General features: G+C 36.3%; 1 long non-coding RNA gene across 2 annotated transcripts; it reads right to left on the bottom strand.

Annotated features, from left to right (window-relative positions):
• Nucleotides 1-231: 231 nt before the first annotated feature.
• Nucleotides 232-11,106, bottom strand: LOC125660562 (uncharacterized). Of its 2 annotated transcripts, XR_008799644.1 has the most exons (5): nt 8,595-11,106; nt 7,717-7,897; nt 7,545-7,636; nt 1,724-1,896; nt 232-1,491 (listed from the first exon to the last, which is right to left on the bottom strand). It is a non-coding gene; the product is annotated as an uncharacterized LOC125660562 (long non-coding RNA). The 2 variants fall into 2 exon arrangements; XR_008799645.1 differs by lacking the exons at nt 1,724-1,896; nt 7,545-7,636 and having other exon boundaries at nt 232-1,701; nt 8,595-11,098.
• Between the last annotated feature and the right edge of the window lie 5,189 nt (nt 11,107-16,295).

Below are 16,295 nucleotides of genomic sequence, written 5' to 3'. Positions count from 1 at the left end.
TTGAACCTTCGGACACAAATGGGAGAACACCCATTCACTGCTGGACCACAGAAAACAAAGACCGATTATTCTATAGGAGAACCATTCCGAGGTTGCAGTAGAAACCCCTTCTCTTGATAGTGGTTGTTATCGCAGCATGGGTCCTCGTTCTGAGTTTTGATTATCTTAAATTAAAGTCTTAAGGGAAGGGGTTTTACAAATTCAGGCGACATTCGTAAATAAAGAGAACACAAAATGAATGTTTAATTGAATTGAAATCGATACAGGTGAAATCGTAAATGATTATAATTACAACGTGTTGATGGAGTATTTCTCAAAATAGTAATTCGTCATGAGGCAGTTACCGCGCCAAGTTCTGAACATTCCGCCCGGTCAAGACCCTTGTTACGTCATGTCGTAAGCATTGCATGCTGCGTACAATATTATTAAAAAGTATCAAAAAAATTAAGAAAAGATTGTTAGTGTCATGTCCAGTTTGAATGTGCAAAGTTTACTATTTGAGACTGTTTAATGCTCAGTCTTGAATAAATATACTTGTCTATTAACCATGATGAATGATTTATGTTGTATTTCCAGTGAGGCGACTGGCAAATTATGGAAATAATTCATGAAAACCTAACCTAAAATTGTTGGAATTGAAGTGGCCATCCTTTCTGAAAACGTCCTTTAAATTAAATTTGCTTATGAGGATATAAAATTGTCCGGTGGTTTAGAGTTTCTTAAGATATGACTTGTTTCACAATCCCATCGAGATGCTGCTTCGTCAGCGGGTCTTCAAAACCACGTGACCGCACGCGGGACCGCTTCAGTCATTGGCGAGCGGGGGACACTACTATCCGATTACATACAGGTGCACGGGTCTCCATAGGAATTTTAACCTCGCAAAAAAGAAAAAAAAACTTTACCAACGCCAATTTCCCTGTTGAAAACAAATAATTAAAACTCCCTTTTCACACGTTCCTGAAATTCTTGACTTATACATTCACACCGGGTAATATACCCAAGACCACGTGCGATTGTTTGGCGTAATTACAAACTAACCAACTTAATGGCATGAAAAGGCTTAATAGATGCTACAAAGGTTAGATTACTATGCATAGGAAGGGTTGTTCGTCATTTTACCTTAATAACACGTGTATGATCAAGTTCAGTTTATTCACTCAAACCATATAATGGTACATGAAAAACATGCACATCATGACAACTATACACTTGTCAGAGGTATATAAAAGATAACATGTAGGCTTAAATATACAATATATACAAAGTATGTTATAATGGAGAGAGACATGGAAGACAGACTATTCGACTATATCATATATATATATTTTTTTTTAGAATAAACATACATAGATTCTTTTTAATGTTGTAAAGTTAGTATTCGACAGGAGCTCGCAAAACTTGATGACATTTGGTGTAAAAATCCCAATTTGAATCTACACGAATTCCAACCAACATCCGTTTGACATTTTAAAACTCGTCATGTGTACACTAAAAATACATGTGAAAAGAGATGTCTTGTAGAGTACAAATCAGTAACCAAATGTACTCGTAAGATTGAAGAAAGGGTCTTTTAAGACACTGTTGGAAATGTGTCCTCTGTATAAATGTATACTGAGAACTTTCTGGTGGTGCTTCGTTTTGAAAATGTGGCTGTCCTCGCTTGGAACAAAGAATCCTGCTTTGAAGACTCCACTTACACTATAATATAAATAATACTTACAATTTGATACAACCATATAGGTAATTTAGAAGGAGCGGGTTCCCAGCAGAAGTATCAATACTAGTGGTAGGTTAAATGAGGTGTGGCACACTCTCTCCTGATAGGGTAGCAAATGAAATCGGAATATAAATCTCCCAAGATTTTCACTTTTTTCTTTTCTCTAGAATATAGACCTAAAATATGTACATTGCATGCATAAATTATACATATGGCAGTTTGTGTAAATGATATATTAATTTTGGGTCGACAGATCAATTTTCAATTTAAATCTCAGCATTTTTCTAACAACAGCAACATAATGTGGCGAATAGATAATCCTGTTAAAAATTTATTACTTTTTCAACACTTATCTTAACAAAGTTAGTTACTAATATGTAGAAACATAATAAATTTAAATATAGTGATGGGCAAATAGCGTATGATGTGCCGTGTGAATCATTTACAATTAGATAGTGAAAGCACTTTAAGAAATACTACAAATCATCTATTTAAAAGCACGATGATGATGCTGATGAAAAGAAGAGCATAGAAAATCAGATGGTCCTAAGATAATTTATTAAATCCCATGAATTAATCGCTTTTATACCCATTTCCTATCAATCTGGCGTCTCTTGGCAGTTAAATCTTAAAAGATCCCTGGACCTTTACATGGATTTAGTCCATAAAACCTATTGCTGACCAATTTTACAGCGCAGGTGGAGAAGGACACCGTACGTGTAAGATTTAGCACGTGATTGCAATCGGTTCCGTGCCAATTTGTTTCCAACTATTCTGATACATATCTACATCGCTGGCCATGTTATTCGATACTATAGCTATTTTCAGTACAATTTGTAGGATAGGATTTCAAATGATTCCAACCGAAAGTCGTCTGAATAAATTTGACTTCATTTGCCTTATCTGAAAACTCTTAAAGAACTTTAATTTGCAAAACTTATCACTTTATCGATCTACATGTGTTATCTTCCTTTCGATTTTCACACCTTGGGTTGATAAATGACCATCCCACGTCTTCCATTCTGATTTGGTCAACGTTTAAAGAAGGTAACATATTACATATTTGGGTGTACGTCTTAGCATTTCTAAAATACTGGTCTCTCGATTTATGGAGGTTATCCTTGTTAGTATAATGTCAATTGCAAACTGCCCCATTTACAATAAAATTCGATTGTAGTTTAAATAAATATTCAGTTAAAACGATAACCACTTCGTTGTTGTTGCACTTGCAACATTAGCTGACACATATTTTGGCTCTACTGTGTCCCAGTAAAAATTCTGCTTGACGTCAACCCATATCTTGGGTTCAAAAGTCAATAGATACTTTAAAATACATGCCGAGTTGAACATGCTTTTCGGCGTGGATGACTGTCTTATGACATCAGTATTGTTCAAAATACATGACATTTCCGATACGATACACCCTTGTCTATTTAATATTGTGCTTTTGAGTACCTGCACGTGCTGTGCAATTATCGATGAGTCAAGATTGTTTCCGCAATATTCACCGTGTGAATTTTTACCCGGTTTCGTCATTATAGCTGTGAATTATTTTTGGGAGCGGGAGATTCTAGCTCATTATGGGCGGATTATTTCACAATCTTACATTATGTATACCTGCACGTGTACAAGGTATTCCAAAGGTTTTAACAGCAGGTTCCATTATAGAATATTCGACTGGTGGGTTACGAGCTTTCCTATCCTTCAACCCCACCTTCAGCTCGATCTTAATGCATTAATTGTAGTGTTGAATTGTCGCCTCGGGCTTTGATCTCCCTCGTTAAATTTCCTGTCTTCAATCTGTTTAGTTGTAATTTGAATATTTAATATATTTTTATAGAAAAGGGGGTGTGTTTAAATGAGCTGGACTTAGGAAATGATTTCCAATATAATGATAAATGAGTATTGCTTGTTAGAATTTGATCTGCGGAGATAAAATTGGAAACTTGCGCCCGCAATAAAATAAATATTATGTCTTTTACTCTGATGACATTCTCCCATAACAGATCATCCGATCTTTCATAAGGCTATAAGAACGACGATTTTTGAAGAACTTTTACGATTTTGTTTCTTTTAAGCAATGATTGCTTTAGAAGCAATTGTGATTGTTGAATCGGGCTGGAGCAGCACGCACGGGGCACGAAAATTAATTCTCAGACGATACAATGTAGACGAATCCGCCCGCTGCGCATATTTGCAACAGAAACTGACCAAACATAATAATAAAGGAGATTGGTAACTGCTTTTCTCTATCATAAAAAAATATTTCTTCAATGCGTTTTGCATAAACCTAAAGTGGCTATCGCGAGATGGAATAATTCCACATTGTTGCTGATTTCGCGGATGACCTGATGTGCCCTAGATGGCACAGTTTTTACACCGAAAAACCTCTCAACTTTCACCCATTATTCCGCGAGAAAACTCATAATGTAAAAGACAAAGTCCCCCTTTTACTGATTTAAAAAAATAGAACTTTGCATGTTTACTTTAAAAGAAAAACCACAGGAACTGGATTTCTAGAGATTCCTCCTCAACTTGATGTTTTTGCTTCTTCCAGTATTGGGTTGATTCTTTTTAGCAGTTTTTAAAAAATAAATGTAAAGAAAGAATGACTTGTCATTTTAGGAATTCGTTTCTTTTTTCTTAGTTTATTCGTGCCATTATAGAAAAATAATATTGGGTTTATAGATGGTATCTCCAAAACGGTTGGGCGTAATTCGCCCCTTTTACGTCTTTCTAGCTTTTTATTATATTTTTTAAAATTTTTTATCTTTACAGGCTTCAAAACAAAAACTAACACACTGTCACATTAGTTAGTATCTCGTGACACCACTTAGGCGAGAGACAAAAACATGGAAGACATTGATTTCGGCAAATAGGTATATCGTTTTACTTCAAAACGGCTCGAGAAACCCTAACCCTATAATTTGGAAACAGATATGTCTTCCAAGATAAACGGTTTATAATATTTGCGGTAGTTTTTAACATTTTGTTCTGAATATGAACCCAAAGTCCCCCGAATTTGAGAGTCTTTTGAATCTCATAAGCAGAAGTCTGACCCAGCGCCTTTTTTATCCATTGTTTATAGATTTATACTGACGGAAAGTTATCGAGTTGACATACATCGAAAAACTATTTAAGGGATTGGATGTCGAATACATTTTCAGAGAGCTAATATAAATCATATTACATTCTAATTATTCAGGGACCCGTTTAAGGTCCAGAAAAATATGCATGACATTTTTTTTTATGGTTCAGTGCATTGTATATGTGCAGGTCCATCTATGATGAAAAATAAAGTAAAAGGGTTATTTTATTATTTTAATAAAAAACAAAAACCCGTTTGAGCCACATTTCCAAAACAGAGAAAGAAGTACAAAATAGCTACTTATTTTCATCTTGGAACACGATCCGTTAGTCAATAAAACAGACACAACACATCAGCAAAATTTGCACCTGATCAAAGAATGATGGCATACAAATAATGGAAGTCTCCGATGGATGTAGAACAAGGAGTACTGAACAGTTAATGCGAATCATTGTGAAATTTCCAGTGTTATAATCGACTAATTTATAAATAGGTGGAGTGCTAATTGAACAGTGCGCATTTCGTATTGGTCCAAAGTAATTAACGACACTTGCTACAAACTTTTTACAAAGAATGATGAAAACTATTTCTGTTTTTGAATGCAATTCATCGTATCTAATTTAATTAATTCAAGCCCAAAATAGGGGGGGGGGGGTATTCATCTCGAGTTATGCATGGAGGGGTAATATCCATAATTGACAATTTACAAGTCCCTTATTTATTTTTATATTTGTACTTATTACAATCAAACTAAGCCAATATCAACCTATGTATCCATTTTTTTCTTTTTTATCAAGTGCCCTTGTATAGTTTGAGTTACATTATAATCCAGCCAACAAGAGTTAAAGAGAATAGCGCGAAAGAAATAATACGCTAACTTGAGCGACCGCTTTGTCCGGTGTAAAACATCAATCATGGACCAAACCTTGCACCTGGGTCATAATTTGAACAAAGTTGAATCCACTGTACCTTCTATGAGGACACTTTAATTCATTACACCCTTGTGGTTTTTTGAGAACATTTTCTAAGAATTTTATTTTGTATACATATAAGTAAAACTTTAAAGCTCTATTGTAGGATTAACCTGGCTCTGGGATCCTGCAAGGTGTGAACAAACTTGAATTCTACTTGATGCAATCACAAATTCTCTTTACGACAAGCTCGAAAACGAGCAACGAATGTATGAAGATCGCCTGATGTAACAAATTTGCACAACATGGATGGTTTCAGTCACTGTCAGATGTTTTTAAACTAACTTTTGGGAATTATCATCGTTTCTGGCAAAACAATTATTGTAAAACGACAATAAGCCGTTTACTCTCTACAGTTTATTATAAAAAGAAATGAGGATGGATGCATATTAATATGACTTTATGCATACATCTTCATTAATATGACTTAAATCCCGTGGGATCCAGGTTAAAATAGGTCTTCAGTAGCCCTTGCTTGTCGTAGGAAGCGACTAAATGGGGCGGTCCTTCGGATGAGACCGCAAAAATCGAGGCCCCATGTCACAGCAGGTGTGGCAAGTTCAAGTTCATTTATTCTCTCAAACCACATTATACATATGTGTATGCAATAATAACTTTCATTCATATGTCGATTCGATATATCCCTGTGAGCTCGAAATAAAAGACACCAAAGAGTCGTCCACTTCTGCTTCATACTTAGATATTTTATTGAAAGTAGACATTAACAGCAAACTGACAACTCAACTGTATGGCAAACGGGATGATTTCAGCTTCTCCATCGTCAACTTCCCATATTTATGTAGCAATATTCCATTATCACCTGCACATGGTGTTTATATCTCTCAACTGATTCGATACGCAAGAGCTTGTTCAGCGTATGGTCAGTTTTTAAATCCAGGCAAGCTACTGACAAACAAGCTGATGGTACAGGGGTTTCAACAGACTCATTTAAAGTCAGCATTTAGCAAACTCTATGGTTGTTATAACTATCTAGTTTGCCAATATAACCTATCATTGGGTCAAATGCTGTCTGACGTGTTTCATACTGCTTGTTAGGCCGTTCTTGGCACACTGATTTTGACTACGGATAACTCCATTTACCTGATCAAGATATAGGGCTCACAGCGGGAGTGACCGGTCGACAGGGGATGCTTATTCCTCCTAGGCACCTAATCCCACCTCAACGATTTTAAATTCCAAACAAGCCTTCTCATACCTTCCTACGACTCTGTGGTGTCTTTTATTTCGAGTTCACAGGGATAAGTCGAATCGACATATGAATGAAAGTTATTGTTAATTGCTTGATAGATAAAACGTCGTCGATATATCCATATGTCGAATTGAAGGCCACAAGAGATTTTTTCTTTTCACGTAGTAGTTTTGTAATAAATTCTGCTTCCTAGGAATATAAAAAACAGGTCAGCTAACAAAGGAGCGCAATTCGTGCCCATGGGAATTCCAGCAGACGGTTGGAAGACATGATCACCAAAGACCACGAAGGGACTCCTTCATATTTTTTAAATTTAAACTTCAGAGTACTTGTGCGTGGAATCAGAGTTGTGTTTAACAAAGAAAATTTTTGGATGACTGATCACTAGATAGGAATAATTGAGTTTTCAATTTTTGTTGAAGAAGCAACTGTCTATGTCAAAAAGTCTAGTCTTTAATCTATTGTGAGGAATGGTCGTGTAAAGTGTTGAAAAGTCATACGTTTTGATGTTGTTAATTTGAGAAATTTGGGATAGTTTGATAGAATTGTCCTCACACGTTAGGTGCTGACTTTGGGATATTTTTGTCTTGTTATGGATGTAGACTCCAATACCAATACTTTTTGCTTCGTCCTTAAAAACGGTCACACTGTAAGACATATTACCTTTATAAATTATTTTCTCTATAAATCAATACAATATAAAGTTCAATAATTCAAATGTTCTCACGGTAAAATGTAGACTGGTCCTCTTTTTTTTTTTTTTTTTTTTTGATGTTGGACTGCTCAGGAAACATCGAGTGAACTTTTAACCTATGACGTCATGCCTCTTTTGCAGCAATACGACCAATACGGGGACCTCTCTAGTGACTTCTTGTTTGATTTCAATGATGTGGATTTTCTCGAATTACCTGTAGACAATTTAGAAAGTGTATTTGAAAACAAAACTAAATATCCAGAGAAACAGGAATTCCGATCTTGTTCCTTTAACTTTAACAAATATATCAAATGACCAAGTTACATTTTAGATAACCTAATTTTGTGATACTGCTTGTTTAAACATTCTAAAAACTGTTGATTTCTTGCAAATTTATTTTCATCTTGAGTTTGTTACTGATTGAATAATACATATATATAACATCAGCTACCGTTTTATTATTTGATTACATATAATGAGAGAGGGTATAACAAAAGATTTGTTGACTGAATTTTCGATCAACATGTTATGTTGAACCATTGAACCAAACTGTTGTCTTCGGCCTTAGATAATAGTTTGGTCCTCAGGTCCAACATATACATGTTGACCTCAAACTCAGTCAACAAATGTATAATATTGGATGCTATAGGTAAAATTAACAGATGTCATGAACTGAATACCGTTGATAAATGGTTAGGTAATATAAATATTCTTGACAAAATGATTAAATATCATCCTATCAATAAGATAAGAATAGTGTTGACAAAATAATCACAATTGTTTGGGGGAACAGACTTGGGTTACTGCATTTAGGAATGTGACCAACCCAATAAGAAAATATGATCTGGCCTGGGGCCATAAAGTCGAGGTGATCTCAATTTTAATCTCAGTCTCACTCTTTAACACTGTACCTCCTTTAATGTAAAGGTGAGACGTCATTCGTCAAGGTCATCGGGTCTCCATAGGCAATGATGTAAAAATTGGACTGCCGGGTAAGTTGATTGATTGATTGTATCTTGTTTAACGTCTCGCTCGAGAATTTTTCACTCATATGGAGACGTCACCATCGCCGGTGAAGGGCTGCAAAATTTAGCCTATGCTCGGCGCTTACGGCCTTTAAGCAGGGAGGGATCTTTATCATGCCACACCTACTGTGACACGGGGCATCCGTTTTTAAGGTTATCTCCGAGAACCCGTGACATTCACGCCTAATGCCGAGCGTTTGGCGATGGAACTGTCACTACCTGTTTTAACGACTTAAGTCTCGCAGCCGGGATTTAAACCCCGACCCTCCGCATGCGGGTCTAACGCTCTACCTCTAGAACACCGCGGGGTAAGAAAACATGTCTTGGACAAAACTTTGACACAAAGGATTCGACTTTGTTCTTCCACCTATCATCTCCATTGAAGTCTTTGCACATATCCTACCAAAGATCCACACATAATCATGAAGTATGAAACAAAATTGTTCCATTCATTATGTCCAATTTGACCTTGGCCTTACATTAAGATTTACCATGTGATGGTGATTTAAGGAAGTATGGACCAATGAAAAAGTATAGGGCTTGAACAATTTATTCAATCAAAGGTCTGACATTGACCTTTCAAACAATAATTTCCTTTGTGGGTCATACTTCTTATCTAAGTTTTAACAACATTTTACACAAAGGCATGATTTGATCTTTGAGTTTGAATCGTTCAAAATTACTGCTCGACGGCGACAGGCGTGGAAAAGTAGCGACTGGTTGTGAAGTCACTGAATCCCGTGGAGATCCGGGTTAGAATAGGTCCTCAGTACCCCCTTGCTTGTTGTAAGAGGCGACTAAATGAGGCGGTCCTTCGGATGAGACCGCAAAAACCAAGCAGCAGGTGTGGCATGATAAAAATCCCCCCCTGCTTAAAGGCAGTAAGCGCCGAACATAGACCAAAATTTTCAGCCTTTCACCGGCTATTGTGGTGTCTCCATATGAGTGAAAAATTCTCAAGCGGAACGTAAAACAATATACAACCAACCCATGGCACTGTGGACGTTGTCACGATAAATGGCTCCAATATTAAAATATAAAGTTGCATTTTAACTTGTGTCACTATTGCTGCCAAATACTGAGTACTCCAAATGATTATTAAAATTAGATATGGATGAATTATGTGAAACAGTACTGGACATGTTCTATTTGAAATAAAGTATTAGTATATATAGTGTTCCTACGGGGATAAAAAAAAAAAAACCCAACCCCATTATCATTTACAATTATTACCAATTGTACGAAAATAATCACCCATACACTTTATAAATTGTAAAGTGGTGTCAACCACCCAGTCTTCTTCAAATGCAACTGTATCTAAACTTACTGTATTACTTTTACTAAATCGCTTCTAGCTTCTATCCACGTGTAGTATGGGGCGTGTCGCGTGTTGCTTGGATAAACAGATAAAGGGAGATAACACTCTATTCTCATCTGATAACTATTAATACATAAAAAGTGTCCAAGTTCCATTTCTTTGCCTTCTTGTGAACATTTAAACAATCGATGAAAAAGATTACCGCGCCGCCGAGCTGCCGGACTGTTTTCTTTCAGCATTAGCAGATGGATGAAGGTCGGGCTCGGGGTCTGCATTGTCTACCAAACAATGGCGAACATCTTTACTCCTTCTCACTATCACATCGTCTTCTACTTTCCCACGAATCTTCACAAAGAACGAATTTGAAAATGTGCGACGTAAAACAACATGTTGCCCAAATCTACAAGTGGATCTGCTTACGTCACAATGCCTTCGTCTGTATGGGCTCCTACAGAGATCCAAGTTGATTAACGAAAATCACTAGACAGCATTTTTGGATGCTCTGGAAAGTATTGTACTATAGATATCATGGGTATCTCTCTTTGGTGTATATGATTTCGACTCAAATAGAAAAAAAAGAACGGCGGAAATAAGATTAGATCATTCAAATATCGAATTGCACATTGTCCATTTATCATACAATACAAATTGAATTATAAAAGATTATCCAATCATAGTTGATTAGACGTTAACGACATTTTGATAACCTGGTATATGAATAAGGTCAGATATGATACGATTTCATGTATACATTTCCTGAAATTATAATGATTTTAGAAATAAACAATGTTCATTTTTATGAGGTAATGTTTGAACGTTTGACAGATCAAAAATCGCTGTTATTCAATCATGTATAAATATTTACATCTGCAATTGTTTCGTCAGTAATAAATCGATGCATTTTCAGTGTACAGTTCATATCATTTCTTGAGTGACCTTTAAACTGGACACAAATCCCTTCGCCGATTACGTCACTTACCCTTAGCTTCTGTTGTTTTGTACTCGCGCATACATGTAGTATTGACTAACGAGATTTGTGTAAACCATATAATGTTTGAATATTATGTTATAAATATATATAATATAGTGTGTGTGTGTGTGTATGTGTCTTTCACTTTCAGTTGACCTTTGTTTGATCCAAAGATAATTATATATCTTCGTTTGACGGAAATTGCATATCAAAAGACCTATCGTAATATCGAGGAGTACATATTTAATTTTTGCAGTTTCCGTGTTGAGAAAAGGAAATATGTTGTGTAAATACATCTAGATTGAAAATAGTCGATCTTGTTTAAGTAGGATGTTTTAAGAATATAATGATCGCAGAAGAGAAAACTTGAGACATTGACGTAAAATTACAACTTTTCGTCGAAAAATGAAACTATTGAAGTATTCAAGTTAAACCTCATACTTAGCCTAGTACATATATTGTAAATAGGCAGGTGTCCAAAATATAAATATATACGACCCCCCCCCCCCCCCCCCAAATCACTCCAATTCAATATAACTGTTTCCCGGATATCTATAATCATTAATTCGGTTCATCAAATTGAATGCATTCACATTCTTATCAATGGAAGAACCCCCAATATCTCTCGGCAGAAACTCTCATACTTTTCAGAACTTAATTAAGATTTTTTTTTAAGTCTATCTACACCGATCAGGGAGGAGGCTGTCGAGGTATTTTTATGAACTGGACAGGTGAAATAATGGACGGAATTCCAGAGATTTTGTTGGTTTGTCAGAATCCCGCGCCCGGTGTGACGCGAGATGGACAGACGGTAATGACGTATTGTGAATCAAACTTTGATCCCGATGTTTATTGTGGATCTTGTCAAAGTATCAAAGCAAAGAAGTGGATTTAAATCCATTATCCATAATACCGAGCACAAATTGAAAACGTCTCAATTTCTTGGCCAGGAGCAGTAACTCTAGAACAGATAACATGTTATAATGGGCTTTGTGATGATTGATCAGCATGAAATTCGCTGATTTTGTGATCTTATTATGGAACATTGAAACCATATACTCTTTCACATCTATTACTCATTTCTATATCTATTTTCTTGTTTATTTATTTGTGTATTTCACAGATTCTTTACAAATCATGTCCGCACGGTATATTGTAAACGTGTTTTTAAATACACACCTTTCAATGTATTACAAAAGCAATACTTTTGCGCACATTTTAATGGTCTGTTAGAAATTAACTGAAAGGTCTTATTGAAACAGACAGAGTGAACAAATAATTTCACTCAGTGTCCATCCACTTGTGAAGGGTTAATCGTGTACTATGTCCAAAACGCTTTGGGCTCTTTAAAAGTAGAACACCGACATCATTTTAGGAAAATAAATATTTATTTTGATCATGTATCGTCGGTCCTTTAATATTTCTATCCGGGTAACACTTGCTCACAGTTTCCACTTTAAATCCGTTTTATGGGTAAAAAACAACAACAACAAAACAATGGTGGAACCCTCGCCCTGTCAGCATATCCAATTCCAATAATGATGCAACTGGCCTAACCAAAGCTGTATTGAGAACCAGCGCTTTGTGAAATTTGGCGGAGAGTTTCTTAGGCTTCCCTCGGCTAATATTTCCATTTTGTCACATTTCGACAAAAGAAAATAAATTAGGTGTGTTTGGCTATGTAAAGATTGAAATCCCAGGATGGAGCCGGATTATCCGGTATTCATTAAGCCTAATGAGGGGAACTGAGGCTTGGCCGGTCCTGGGGAGAATCACTATAAAATTAATACTGATCCCCCGCCAGCACTAGGTAGAAAAGTCATATTTGGAGTGAAATGTAAATTCAAAAGAAAGTTATTCGATGTAAAATCAATTAAAATTCGCCTGATTTCAACAGATACAATGTTGAATTCCAGATTTTATAAAAGACGATTTCCAAGGATGCCCCGATATTGACTTTACATTACTATGAACTTTGTGAGTGCAAAGGTGCATTCCACCTTCATTTCTAGGTGCTGGGTGACACGTGTAAAGTGTGCTTCCAAGTCCCATGTATATTTACCAAGTACCATCAGTATAGTAACCATGGTGGCAAATGCATAATCATTTATCTCCTACATGTGCTGTATACCACCGATGGATAAACTCTATGTTTTTCCAAATCCCGACAGAATTTCCGGTTGTTGAGCACAAGTAAATGCATGACGTAACATTGAGTGACGTTAAATTGGTAATGTATTGTTTGTTTAGCTGTTTTCCGCCACACTCAACAATTTTTCAGTTATCTGGTGGGGCCCAGTTTTTATTGGAAGAGAGAACCCAGATACAATGTACCTGGAAAGAGACCACCAACCTTTCGAAAGTAAACTGGGAAACTTTCTCACTTACAGGCGCGAGCGGTAATGTAGGAAGATTGATTGATTGTATATTATTTTACGTCCCTATCAAGAATATTTCACTCATATGGAGACGTCACCATTGCAGGTGAAGGGCTACAAAATTTAGTCCTATGCTCGGAGCTTACGGCCTTTGAGCAGGGAGGGATCTTTATCGTGCCACACCTGTGGTCTCATCCGAAGGACCGCCCCATTTGGTCGCTTTTTACGACAAGCAAGGGGTACTGAGGACCTATTTTAACCCGGATCCCCATGGGACTTAATGTAGGAAGAAGAAATGTAGGAAGAAGAAATAAGTCTAATTTCTTTACTCAAATCGTTGAAATTGTGTACATGTATATCTTCGCTCGACAAAACCTCGCGAACATACCGGTTATATAAACCATTTCAACTCGTTGAATAAATACACCGTATCACACAGTATTGATATCATCTATATACTGATCGACCGAAGTAAATGATATTCCGTGTATTATTCGCTGTGTCTTACAGTGTGTTCAATGTTCATAATCACCAGACTTTTTCATCAATAGTCACATTTGGCACTAATCAGTCTTTTAGCACCTTTGGTCGAATGTAACCTCAACTAAATTATGAATTACAAAATCAATGCTTAGGGTAGCATATTACATTAAAAATTATACATTTTATAACAATACGTCACAAGATGGCGATTCAAATGTTTTGTGAAATTACTTGTATCGATCGTTATGTATGTGCATCTAAATAGCTCATTGGATAAGGTGTCGGGTTAAATAAAAGAGAGAAAAGGTTATCGGGTTACTGCCTTGCAGATCACAAGTTCACATCCGCCAGTGTCTTTTTTTTTATTGAAATAAATATTTGCAAATCATGTGTTTTCTCCCCTCCAAAATAGTATTTTTTTTTGTTGCTTTTTTGGCACATGTATGTATTTATTACATGTCATAATATCTTTCATGATTAAATCATTTCGTATTGATTTGATGAATTCTTTCAAGGTGTAGTGAGCCACCTTGAATCAAGAAAATTAGTTTCCCACTAAATAGCATACACGATCAATCTTCCACACCCCCAATGTAATCTGTATGTAGTGTATTAAAATATTTCACTCATACCTCACCATTGCAGGTGAAGGGCCTATGCTCGGTGCTTACTGCCTTTGAGCAGGGAGAGATCGTTATCGTACCACACCTGTTGTGACACAGCGCCTTCGATTTTGCGTCCCCCACCCCCAAAGAATCGCCCCATTTAGTCGCCTCTTACGACAATCAAGGGATACTGAATTTGGCGATGGTAAGCTTTGAAATCGAGTTCATCGACTGCAGGTAAAGGAATTAGGACCTATCAGGCTAAATTCATAATACTAGATCATGTGTAAAACACTGTATATTGGGTATGCAGAGATCCAAGAATTGCTGGAAAAATACTAGTAGCACGTGGTATGCTAACAAAGAACCTTTATTGGCATACTGTCATTTGCTACGGACATATATAGTTCAAAACTTGCGGCACTTCTTCTAAAGCTGGTGAAAATTTCACGAAAACAACAAACAAACATGTGGTACAAGAGATTGTAATTAACATTCAGTTATGATGTATAGAATCATTATGTATGATGCGCTGCAAAGTGTATTAATTATGCACAGTGTATATAGTACTATTTGTTAGATTGTAATTGCTACCAAATATGACCATACAAAGTTATCAAAATAGATATGATGTGCAGTGTTTGTGCGAACGGAGACCGGATTGTATCCGGCGACATTGTGAGTCACAGAGTTTAACTCATTAAAACAGATCAATTTCACGTACCTTATTTAGTGACTAACATTATTAAAAGGTGTATATTTCCACAGAGTGTATGACAAACAGTACAAAGCGGTGAGCGACATCAATCTTTATAAAAACCCTCGTCGATCCCGGCTGTGTTATTAGGGCTTACTTTGATTTTTAATAAAAATTATGACTTTACAGGTTCAACAAAGGACTATTATTACAGGGAAATTTAACATCGTTTACCGATTTAAAAAGCGCGATAGAAATGATATCTGTAACGAATTTCCCCTCAAAAGCTTTTAAGTCGTCGCAAAGGTCCAGGGTGCCGTCTTTACGCTGTCCCAAGGTCAGACTCGCGCCACGCTCTACCATCGTCTGCAATGTCTATGACGGGAGGACACTTGAGATCGAATCAAGGTTTAATGAATTTGATAGAATTTTGCATTAAGTTTGAAATGTTCGGTCATTAAAAGATGCGTTCAATTGCATCCAATTCAACCAAAATAAGATTTCATGACTTTTCTAAATGTACTCTTTTATATGAAGGCAGGAAGTTGCAGACATGTAAATTTTTATTATCAGATCGAAGTCGGCATCATTCGTCTGTTCTGTATATAAATCTGAAATAAATTTTGTCCTCACTATAATTTCACACGATGCCAAAGAAGATACGGATACAATAATACTATAGTATAGGGAAACACTCGTTAATGCTGTCCCACAAAATCCCCAAAGACCTAGAATACATAAACGCATATACAAACAATATCACACCCCTTTAAAAACAACTCTGAAATACATACAATTTCTTTAGAATCAACTTTGCTTTTATCCACTTGAAATTCGATAGCATGGATACGTTATCGACTCACTAATATATGAAAGGTGAATACCGCTGCATATATAGCAATTATATATCATATCAAGATGTTTCATTAAGTTTGTTTGTTTGACAGGACCTCCCCCACAACGTTATGCAACATTGGACTGGGTGAGGGATACTGGTGTTTTTAGCATACTCCCGTGATTATATATATATATATATGTGTGTGTGTGTGTGTGTGCAAAGGCGGATCCAGAGGGGGACATTCCAAGGGATCCGGACCAAAAAGTGTTGATGTTATTCAATTTCTACGAGACTTTGA

Source organism: Ostrea edulis, chromosome 1 (genome assembly GCF_947568905.1).
Source record: "Ostrea edulis chromosome 1, xbOstEdul1.1, whole genome shotgun sequence".
Classification (NCBI taxonomy): Eukaryota; Metazoa; Mollusca; class Bivalvia; order Ostreida; family Ostreidae; genus Ostrea; species Ostrea edulis.
The sequence above is the reverse complement of the archived record's forward strand: the minus strand, read 5'-3'. Positions and strand labels throughout refer to the sequence as shown.